Source organism: Marmota marmota, unplaced genomic scaffold (assembly GCF_001458135.2).
Source record: "Marmota marmota marmota unplaced genomic scaffold, marMar, whole genome shotgun sequence".
Lineage (NCBI taxonomy): Eukaryota > Metazoa > Chordata > Mammalia > Rodentia > Sciuridae > Marmota > Marmota marmota.
In genome coordinates, this window is record NW_026000142.1 from 26681077 (window position 1) to 26693304 (window position 12228).

General features: G+C 37.8%; 1 protein-coding gene across 1 annotated transcript in view; it reads left to right on the plus strand.

Annotated features, from left to right (window-relative positions):
* Slc26a5 (solute carrier family 26 member 5) overlaps positions 1 to 12228 on the plus strand; it is a 55680-nt gene continuing 43452 nt past the window's right edge. The window contains exons 1-2 of the mRNA XM_015488376.2: positions 1 to 18; positions 3258 to 3375. The gene's annotated coding sequence lies outside the window, so the exon portion shown is untranslated. The remainder of the gene's footprint in view (positions 19 to 3257; positions 3376 to 12228) is intronic.

Consider the following 12228-nt stretch of genomic DNA (forward strand, 5'->3'; position numbering starts at 1 on the left):
CCCGGGCAGCGCCGGCCGGTGAGTGTGCGCGTGCGGCCGCGGGTCGGGGGAGCTCGCTAGGGTACCTCGGGCTCTGCGCCCTGGGGGGAACGGGCGCCGAGCGCTGACTCCACTGATGCCCACCCGACCTGGGCTCTGGCGGTCACCGCCTCTCCTAGTGGGTCTGTCCCTCTGCCTCGGGCTTTACCTTCAGGCCTTTCTCACTCCTCTAAAACTAATAGCCCACAAATTTGACTTGCCCACACCTTGCGGGGATAAAGTCTCAGGATGTGCTTTCCCTTGCTTTCCCTAACTGGTTCCTTTACCCTCTGCAGCTGCTGCGGAGAGATTTTTACTAGACGTTTGCCCCTCGAAGTCCCTTTGGTTCTAACCCAGCTCTTTGCTGTTTACAGTTTCGTGTTCCTAATTTCTCATGCGCCCTGACCCTTGCTTCCAAAATATTGTCATACTTCATACTTGCCCTGCTGTGGCCAGAATCGAGTCCCTCTTAGTTCTAGCCTGTTTGTAACAAAATCCAGTTTAACAAAACAAAAAACGTTCAGCGATTCCTTTATTTAGCCTTCTCTCTGGAGCCCAGCGCTGCCTCGGGCTGTGTCAGAATGGGTTCTACTGGCATTTGACTCCCTGGGCAATCCACGGAGGGTAAACCGGTTTGAGACCGGGCCCCTCCGCACATCACACGACACTGCTTGACCCCTTGCTTCCACTAATCTGCTAAAAAAAAAAAAAAAAATTATGCCCTGAAAGTTGGTATTGGCTTCCTGCCTAAAAATTCATTGCCCTCCTTGTAGCAGGTACTCTACCATAATAGTGGCTCCGAGTGTTTGAAGGTAGCAAAGGCAGTTATCAGGAAACCAATTTACTTGTATTGATTATGCCTGGTTGGGTACGTACTGGGGACCGGACCCCCAAGGAGACAAGCCGGACATTCTCAGTGAACTTTAAAAAACTGCAAAGATCTACTGCTGTGGAGAAGGCCACCACCAGATACACTGTGAGGAGGGGAGATTCTTTTCCTGGTGTGATGAATACTGTGGGCTGATCTAGAGTCTAGAATTTTTTAAAAACTTAATGAAGACTCTTGTCAACAGCAGCAACAAAAATGGAAACGTTTGGAGGGGTTGCTGAGATTCTGCTTTATCTTATTTGAAAACTGGGAACAATGTGCATTATATTTAAACGTATTTACTAAAGTTAGCTTAGGGCCTAACCCAGAATGAAAATGGAATGGGGTTTGAAATATGCAATAGGAAATGCACATTTCCTTTTGGAAATGAAATTTGAAAGACCTTTTTAAATTTTTCTTGTGGTGCTGGGAATTGAACTCAGGGCCTTGCACCTACTAGCACTACCTCTGTGCTGCAGCCCTAGCTGAGATACTTTTTGCCAGGTGATCTAATTGCTGTAGGGTCCTATTGTTTTGTACCAGAAGGGACAAGAAGGAGGAAAAGGAAATTCAAACTAATTTGCATTAGAAAAAAACTTAGGGTAAAGAATTCCTGGGTAAGGTTGCTATGGCTGATATCAAGTGCACTGTTGGAAAGTGTTCTAGTTTGTTAAGTAACACCTGAGGTCCCAGTTCTGTTGCATAGCATTTCTTTTTTCTCTCTCTCTTTAACTACTCTGAAACTATACAGAGTTACAGGTTCCTCATTAATTTATGAGCGATACCAAAAGAATTTACTCAATCCAGTAAGTATGTGAGTGCTATCTGTGTAAAAGGCACGTGGCTAAGAACTGAAGATTGAAAGATTGGGGAAATTTCTAATTAAAACAGTGGGCTGATACAGGTTTGTAGCACCAGTTTGATTGAAAATCAAAATCATTTGAGTTTTCATCTCATTTTCAATGCCTTGCATGTCTTCTGGTGGGCATTTTATTTTATAGTAGCAGCTAGTCTGCGTTTTAGTTAATTCCAAAGTAAGCAGTTTTATCAGAAATATAAATAAGAAGACACATCCATTTCTCCTGATGTTTGAATTACCATTAAATTAATGCAGTTAAAATCAACAAGAAAAGTGATGAAATGATGGTTTTCCTTTCTTTTGCTTTCAAACTAGTAAAATCTTATATGAAGGAAGACAGAATAAACATGGATAACTTTAATCCTCTGGGACCTCCCAAACCATCTTTTATCTAAGTCCATTCTTTGGGAGAATGGACCCAATTTCATTGAATCTTTTAATTCTTCTTTTGGACATTAGTTCCAGAGGACAATTTCATAAAAATCTTTCATTTTAGGTACCAAGAATGATGAATATTATTATCTACTGCTCAACTCAACCTTTGAAAACCAATTTTATTGTAGGGGACTTTGAGAGAGTAGACAGGTCTTTTTCAAAATCTAGCAAAAAGTAGGGATTTCATCTCCAGAAAAAAAAATGCACACCTATTCAAAATGTTGGACACCTTTCAGAGGATTCCTCATATCAGGGTTAATAGATCTTGCTTTATAAGAGGGCAGATAGATAGAGGAAAATTAGAATGAAGAGGGATGTGGATAAATCCACAAACTGAGTGTATTATTCTACTTACACATGAAATAAATACCTGGCCTCTTGTGTAAGTGTTCTGGATTATCTGTGAAAGACTAAAGACACTTTAATTATATTAATTTTTAATTGATATTTTAATTGATATTAAAAAGATCAGCTCTTTTTCTTGAATATTATACCATTCTCACTTTTTGTATTTTGCTGTTTTGAGTGCCAGGGATTGAACCCAGGGACACTCTACCACTGAGCTGCATCCTCAGCACTTTTTGTTTTTATTTTGAAAGTTTTTGCTAAGTTGCCTAGCTGGCCTCAAACTTGTGATCCTCATGCCTCAGCCTCTGGAGTTGCAGGGATGTGTTCACTATACCTAGCTTTATTTTTAAATTTTTCTTGCTTTTCTCAAGAAAAGTGGTTCTAAGATTTGTTCCCAGTACTGGTGTCCTATTTGGGGGAACAGTTTCTCACACATGATTTTCTACCCTTGACTTACTAAGTATGGGAATGGTTGAATTAAAAAATCAAGGAGTCCATCTCCCTCAAACCATAGCAGTTCACCTTTAGGAAGATTTATTTGTCTGTTTATTTATTTATTCAATTTTTATTTATTTTGTAAGTATTAAAGTCTATGTAAACCACTGTGATAACAGTAGCTGTATCTTGGAGTGGGTTGGAATTAGGAATTAGAAATCAATGGACATTTAGGCATGACTTCTAAGAACAAACCAGCAGTTGCTGTGTTAACTCTCTTTCTTCTTTACCCAGGGAAGGAGTAAGCTGTCCCTTCAACTCTCAGCCCCACTAATCAAGGTTTCACTGAACTGCACTGAGCTCCCAGCTGGGGATTCTGTCCCCTGCCTCTTGTACTGCACATTGGATCTGGGTAAGTAAAGGGCCTCCTGGAACTAGTAAAATGAGACAGTGGGACATAGGTAGTGACAAATTTAATCTAGATCAAAGGGATCCTTAAATCTCCAGAGGTGTGATTCATACACCACTATTTGGAAGAAAAATATAAAAGAGAATGCCAAAATCCTCATACCTTATCCTCACCTTTGAACTTAGGTCAGGATCAGCTTAACTGATCCTGATATATAACTTAGATATCAACCAGACTTGGTTGACCTTATTCTTGACTGGCAATTTGTGACTGGTAATCAAGTCTAGAATATTATTGGTAGATGTTTATCTGATGTTTAAATTCATGGAGATCATGGCTTTAATCCAGGCCCTTCTAGCATGGGTAGCTAGGCATATGATCTTGGGCAAGTCAATTAAATTCTTTGGACCTTGGTTTTGCTATGTATAAAAGTAGGCTGGCAGCTGGGCGAGGTGACACACACCTGTAATCCCAGTGACTCAGGAGGCTGAGACAGCAGGATTGCAAGTTCAAAGCCAGCCTCAGCAATGGTGACACTCAGTGACACTCTGTCTCTAAAAAAAAGTAGGCTGACATATGGTACCTGTGTTTCTCAGCTACTAATATGTAGGCCCATTATGCTTTCATCACCTGAAAGTTTACTTGGAAAAAAAAAAAGATTTTGATTTAAGTGGACTAAGGTAGGCCCAGACATCTTTTAAAAGTTCCTCTGGGAAATAATAATACCCAGTCAAGATACAGAATCACTGGGTTAAATAATCACAAAGAACCAATTCTGAGATTCTGTAATCTTAGGACAGAAAGCAGACCCAAAAAAAATCTGTTACATATTATGTCACCCTTGCATTACCTACACTCAGGGTAACCAAGCCTGAATTATGCCCTGTAAGCAGCAGTCCAGACTAAGACATTTCAGTGAGTTTAGAGAAGGGACTGCTCCTTTTCACCACCCAGAGTGCTTTGAGTTTTCAGCTCCTGGTGCATTTTGATGGGCTGAATTGGATGTAACTCTGCCTATCTAAAATGATCCTCTGTTCCAAAAGGCCCCCTGGGACGATTACATCTCTTTTCTAGGTATCCATGCCAGTGTTTAATAGCCTCTTGAAATTGTCTCCTAGAAGTGATCTGTGACTTGTTGGGGTAGGGAAGAAAGGTGTCAACAAGGGATAAGGATGATCACCTTGATTGTAGCTGAAATGTGAGCTAAGATCCTCAAACCTTCTCAAGTAATCAGACTATCGAGTTACCAGAACTGGGAGAGGGAAAAAAAAAAGAGCACATTGTTTACTTACTTGTTCAGGGCCTAATCTTGTTGTGGTTACATTGAAACCTCTATAGATGCTCATACTTAGAAAACTATTCTTGCTATAAAGATATGTTATTAAAGTGTAAATCCATGATCTTTGTCTTTCCTGCTCTTTGTTTCTCCTTCTACATATCTGAAAATACCTCAAAGGCATGTCAGAGAGAAGGACATGAGTTGACAAAAAAATGGGAAGGATTAAGCCAGGGTAAGAGGCATGTGCATTACAGGGAACTATATTGAATTTCTCTTTGGGTTAATCTGCTACAAACTTGTTTTCAAGCTTTCTGTGATGTAGGCAAATCATCATATCCTATTTGCTCTGTGTTGGTGAATGTGGGCTTCTGGCCCTTGATTCCTGCTTGTTCCCTGCAGTCTTCCATATGCAGTGTGTGGAATGGTAGCTCCAAGGGTGAGCTGGTGACCCCCACACACTTGATATAATCTAGTGTTCACCAATACCAGGGCCTGATTGAATACTAAATGATATTTTAATATTAGTATTTGTTGGAGAATACTTTTTTCTGGAGTGGAAAGCTACCAGCAGTGGAGTTCTTTGCCTTGTATCTCAGAGGAGCTGCCCATCCCTGATTTTAAAAATCCAGTGCATACCTACAGAACCAGCTCAGCCTCCACCTTGCCAGCCACCTAGAGCTGGTTTACCCATTGCCATTAAAAAAATGCATAAATAAAATTCTAGCATTGCATTGATTTTATGTCTTTCTCACTGATCATTGTTCCCAAAGATTTTATGGTATTGGCACGTGCTGTTTTATGATTTCATAATTTATTCTTTGCCCGCTTCTTAAAATGAATTAAGGTAGGAATAAAGGCACTAGGAAAAGATGGATTTGTCACCATAACCTTAACAATGATGAAAAATTTGCTAAACTCAAAGACTCATTAATATGTTTACATATAAACATTTGTTCTCCAATGCATCTAACTTTTTTAATTTTTTAATTGCTTTTATTTTTTAAATATATGACAGCACAATGCATCACAATTCTTATTACACATATAGAACACAATTTTTCATATCTCTGTTTATATATAAAGTATGTTCACACCAATTCATGTCTTCATGAATTGAATGAAGATGAATGAATTGAATGTCATGTCCATCACATTCCACCATCAGTGCTAACCCCCGCCCCCTCCCTTCCTCTCCTACCCCTCTGCCCTATCTAGAGTTCCTCTATTCCTCCCATGCTCCCTCTCCCTACCCCACTATGAGTCAGTCACTTATATCAGAGAAAACATTCACCATTTGTTTTTTGGGGATTGGGTAACTTCACTTAGCATTATCTTCTCCAAAGCCATCCATTTACCTGCAAATGCCATGATTTTATTCTCTTTTATTGCTGAGTAATATTCCATTGTGTATATATGCCACATTTTTTAATCCATTCATCTACTGATTTAGTTCCTCAAAACAATGAAATGTAAAATAATGATAAATGATAGAATTTCTTAACTAGTCCCTGTTTTATTGAGCACTCTTAACAACAATCTCCAAAGGTAGCAGGGTTTTTCATTTCTTCCTCTCTTTCCTTCTGCCTTGATTCACTCATTCATTCAACAAATATTTAATGAATTCTAATGCCATTTTCCTGTAGCTTCCAGTCTCATGAATGGAGGAGGGAAGACAAAATAAAGAAATAAAATGTAATATAGGTTATATGATGAAAATGCTAAGGCAAAGCTGGGGAAAAAGCAGTGGTGGACTCGTAGTACAATTTTTTAATCAATGCTCACAGAAAGCTTCCTGTGAGTAAGTGATATGGAGCTAGAACAGAGGTGGTAAAGGAAAAGATTATGAAGCTATCTGGGAGTAGAGTTCCAGACAGAGCCCCTGAGTCAGGTGTGCCTGACACAGTCAGAGAGCAGCAAGAGAGGTCCCTGTGGCTGGAGCCCAGGGACAAGGTGAGAGGTAGTGGGAAATTTTTTAAAGTCAGCCAAGAAAGGAGCAGTTGTGGACAGGAGTTTGGGAGGATGGCTGAAGAGCATCTAGGGCCTTGTAGTGCCTTGTCAGTGGGATTCTTTTGTTTTGTTTTGTTTTCCTAAGTTCTCAATGGACCTTTATTTAATTTATTTTTTATATGCAGTGCTGAGATTTGAACTCATTGCCTCACACATGCTAGGCAAGTGCACTGAGCCCCAGCCCCAGCCTGTCAGTGGGATTCCTAAGGGATGATGTGAAGATAAGGTTTCCTGCTGTTTGATCAAAATAATAGCAGTCCTGTGTTCTGTTCCCTCTGTGTTACTGCCTCTAAGCATTCCCTTAGCTTTTATTTTCGCCCCCACCAAACTGGACTTTTCTCAGTATTTCCTTTGAAGTTCCTTTTTCCCCAGGACTGACTATGGAGTGGGCTCCACTCTCCCTTTTCTTCCTTTCTTGTTCCCTGAAGATAAGGCTGGCCCTTCCTGTTTTAAGGAATGTGCTCCTAATTGCTAAAGAATAAAACCCATCAGGTTATTTCATGAGATAAATTTAACGAATTTGTACAAATCATTCATACTGCAGAACAGACACACAGTGTTGTGTTGTTTTGGGGTTGAGGTTAGCCTCTCTGTTTTGGGTCTGCCCATTGTTTCCTTAAAAACCAGTATTCATTTCCACCATTGAAGATTAAAAATATTTTTTTAACCCATTCAAATTATTTTATTAAGTGACTCTCATCAACACAACAAAACATGACAGAGAATAATCACCAACCACATTTGCACTTCTGAACTGATGGACAAACCCGAAATAAACAATGGCAAACTGAACTTAGCAGTATTATAAAAATACATAGACATGATCCAGTTGAATTTAGCCCAAGAAAGCAAAGATGATCTCAGACCAGCATATCTGTTAATATATCATTGTGTCAGGCAGAATATAAGACAATGCTATTATAAGGTAATCCCTGTTTTCTCAGTGAGAAGCTTCAAATATTACTTCTGACAACCTGAATAAATAAAATGTTAGAGTTGTTTATAAAACAGTCAACTCTCTGTTTTAAAATAGCTATGCATATGTACGTGGAATCATGTAACAAAAGAAATATTGATCTTAAAATATTTTTCATTCCCACATACTATGAAAATATTTTATTCCACATCTTCCCATGCATTCTTGACACCAATATCTCCATTTTTACAAAAGCCACTTGGAGATATTTAACATTGTCTTCCAGAGCTACCTTCTTCATTTCTGAGGATACTTCAGCCTACAAGTGATATATTAATCAATACATATTTACATTTCAGGAAACTATTTGTCCCTAAAATTGTGTAATTGTGATCTCTACAACAAAACCTTGTTTTATAAATTCATGACCTCCAATTTTTGCAATTATAAGATCATTTCTCAGGTCTCTGTTGTACTGATTATTCCCAGAGATATAATGCATCCTGGTCTCTGTTTTACTGATTATTCCCAGAGACTTCTATAGGTATTCAATACCAATGTGATCAAAATGCTACATAGCAAGCTCTTCAAAATAAAGTAAATTGAGAAGGACACCAGATTATGAAAGATCTTATAAGGAATTAAGTATAAGATGCCTCCTTCTTTTCAGAAGGATAAGTTTTGGGAAAAAGATAAATTTTATCTTACATTCAACCTTTTTTTTTTTTTTTGCACAATAAAGTTTATTTTAAAAGAACATTTAGTTCCCCATGAATTGAGTTCTATATCATGATTCTCATTCCTTAATTTGACATTTGTCTATTTATCAAACATTAAATGCCACATATCTTTGTTTAATAAAGCAACACATTTAAGCATACAAATATTTATAAAAAAATATATTTATAGCTTAAGACTACAGAAAATATAAACTTTGGCAGTATGCAATGGAGGAAAGAATGTGTTGGGTCAGGATCACCTGTTTCATATAAATGTTGATTGTCACATATAAAAAATATTCTGAAGGGCTAATAGGGATAAAAAACTGGGAAAGATATGTTCTGTATCAAGTTTATATTTTCTGTAAAAATATTTTTTTAAAAGTGTAGTTTGAAGTTATCTTTAAAAACTGGTTGTTCTGCCAGCTGCCAGGTATGGTGGTGCATGGCTGTAATCCCAGCAGCTCAGGAGGCTGAGGTAGGAGAATCACAAGTTCAAATCCAGCCTCAGCAACAGCAAGGTGCTAAGCAACTCAGTGAGACCCTGTCTCCAAATAAAACACAAAATAGGGCTGGGGATGTGGCTCAGTGATTGAGTGCCCCCCCCAAAAAAAAAATACCTGGATGTTCTATATGAAGTTCTAGAATAAGCATAACTAATACATGGTAATAGAAATCAGAACCATGGTTGCCAGAACTGTGGTAGGGATTGACAAGGTAAATTTCTGGGTGATGAGAATTCTACTTATAGAAGCCAGAAAGACACACACAGTAAGACTCATAAAACCATATGCAGATCTGTACAATTCACTCTATGTAAATGAACTTCAAGATAAAGAATGTTTTAATTTTTGAGTTAATAGTATTGTTAATTGACAAATCATAATTATATATATATATTTATGAAGTATGATATGATATTTCAATATATACATATACTATGGAATGATGAAATCAATCTAATTAACCATTACCTCATTTACTTATTATTTTGTATGGTGAGATATTTGAAATTTACTCTTTGTCCTTTTAAAATACACATTACATTATTATTGGCTGTAGTCAACTTGCTGCACAACAGATCTCAAAACTTATTCCTCCTTTCCAATTAAAACTCTGTACCCTGTGATCAACAACTCTCCATTCTCTCTCCCTTTTCCACCTATCTCCCTGCCTCTGGTAACTGTCATTCTACTCTCTATTTCTGTGAGTTCAGCCTTTTTAGATTCCATATGTAAGTGACATCAGTGGTATTTCTCTTTCTGTGCTTAGGTTATTTCATTAGCATAATGTTCTTCAGATTAATCATGTTGTCACAAATGACAGGATTTCCTTATTTTAAAGCTGAATAGTATTCCATTGTGTGTATATAGCACATTTTTTCTGTCTATTTATCTGCTGATGGACCTTATGTGGTTTCCATTTCTTCCATTTCATTTTATTGTTTCCATTATACATAGTGCTACAATGAACACCAGAGTGTAGTATCCCTTCAACATGTTGATTTTAGTTCCTTTGGATAATGCTCAGAAGTGGGATTACTGGGTCATGTGGTAGTCCTAATCATAGTTGTTTTTTTTTTTTAAGGAAATTCTATATTGTTTTCTGTAATAGCTGTATTCATTTACATTCCTACTGACAATATTGCAAGATTGACCCTTACCCCCGCATTCTCATCAATGCTCGTCTTTCTTTTTCATGTATATATATAAATAATTCTAACAGATGCAAGGTGACATCTCACTGTGGTTTTAATTTGCGTTTCTCTAATAATTAGTGATAATGAACATATTTTCATTTACCTATTGGCCATTCATGTGTCTTCTTTTGAGTATCCATTCGGGTCCTATGCCCATTTTTCAATCATGGTTTTGGTTTTCTTATTATTGAGTTCTTTGCGTTCTTATAGATTTTAGATATTAATTCCTTATTAGGTGTAGGTTTGCAAATATTTTCTCCCATTCTGTGGGTTACTTTCTCCTGATGTCAGCCTATTTGTCTATTTCTGCTTTTGTTGCCTGTGCTTTCAGGATCATATCCCAAAATATCATTGCCCAGACCAATGTAATGAAATGTAATGAAACTTTTCCATGTATTTTCTTCTAGTACTTCTGTACTATTTTCTTCTAGTACTTCTGGATCTTAAATTTAAATCTTTCATCCATTCATTTTTTGTTGATTTTTTTATTCGGTGTGAGAAAAGAATCCAATCTCAGTCTTTTGCATGTAGATAACCAATTTTCCCAACATCATTTATTGAAAAGATTGTTTAAAGAAAAGATTAAATGGAGGCCTTACTCTATATTCAGCAAGAGCTGAATAGCACCTGTCTGCTTTGGCTTGGCATATGCTTTCTAGGTTGGCATAGACTCAACTGGTTCACTTCAGAGGTGAATGGAGAGTCTTTCTGCATTTTCATTAACTATCTGACCCCTCATAGGTGGCATTGATTTGTGTTTCCTTCAGTAGATGGTTGGTGTTTGGGTTTCAATTATTAATAAGAAGCAAATCCAAAGAGGCCTCATATGTTTCATAGTAGAGAAAATAGACCTGTCTCTTGGGCAATTTGTGGGTCATGCTACAAAGCATAATCCTGAATAACTTGAATCAGTTGAGCAACTCACCTGTATTTCCTTCTCAGATTTTGAGAATACTCAAATTCTTAAATTTTGGTCTGTGGATATAACTACCTCTTAGTCTGCACGCGCATGGTAGTGGGGATTGAATCCAGGACTTTGCACATGTTAGGCGGCAAGCACTCTGGCCACTAAGTTATATCCCTAACCCTTTTTAGTTTCTTTTGAGACATAATCAATCTTGCTAAGTTGCCCATACTGGACTTGAATTTGTAATCCTCCTGCTTCAGCCTCCTGAGTAACTGAGATTACGAGTGTGCACCACCACCTCTGGCTCACAATTCCCACTTTTCATTTCAAATGGCAAGGGTCTCCTTTATTTGCAGACTCCTCCTCTAAGAGGATAACAGAAGGTACCTGTTACTTTTGTTATCAGCACTTAACATAGTTTTATTATGTCAGTTACTAAAATAATATTATCTAATGTGGAAATCCTAGAATATGCAGATAAACAAAAATATAAAAGATCAGTACCTATAATTCCACCATCAACACAGCTTCTGTTTACCATTTCAAATATTTCTTCATACATTTATATATTTCATATTAAAAATGAACGTGATGAATTCTACCCAATGTAAAAATGGACCATAATAACAAATCAGGGGTCAAAGACAACAGAGTAAGCATAAACATTTGTTTTCTCTCTATCCCAGAACTCCATTTAAATGGCTATAAAATTATGCAAGCAAGGAAAACTCTGATATAGGAGAATGATATAGGAAAATATCTAGAAGTAAGTTAGTGATGAAACAGAACCAAGAATTAGTGCAAGGGCTGGGGATGTGGCTCAAGCGGTAGCGCGCTCCCCTGGCATGCGTGCGGCCTGGGTTCGATCCTCAGCACCACATATAAAAAAGATGTTGTGTCCCTTGTACATTGCTGGTGGGACTGCAGATTGGTGCAGCCAATTTGGAAAGCAGTATGGAGATTTCTTGGAAAGCTGGGAATGGAGCCACCATTTGACCCAGCCATTCCCCTTCTTGGTCTATTCCCTAAAGACCTAAAAAGAGCATGCTACAGGGACACTGCTACATCGATGTTCATAGCAGCACAGTTCACAATAGCAAGACTGTGGAACCAACCTAGATGCCCTTCAATAGACGAATGGATAAAAAAAATGTGGCATTTATACACAATGGAGTATTACTCTGCATTAAAAAATGACAAAATCATAGAATTTACAGGGAAATGGATGGCATTAGAGCAGATTATGCTAAGTGAAGCTAGCCAATCCCTAAAAAACAAATGCCAAATGTCTTCTTTGATATAAGGAGAGTAACTAAGAACAGAGTAGGG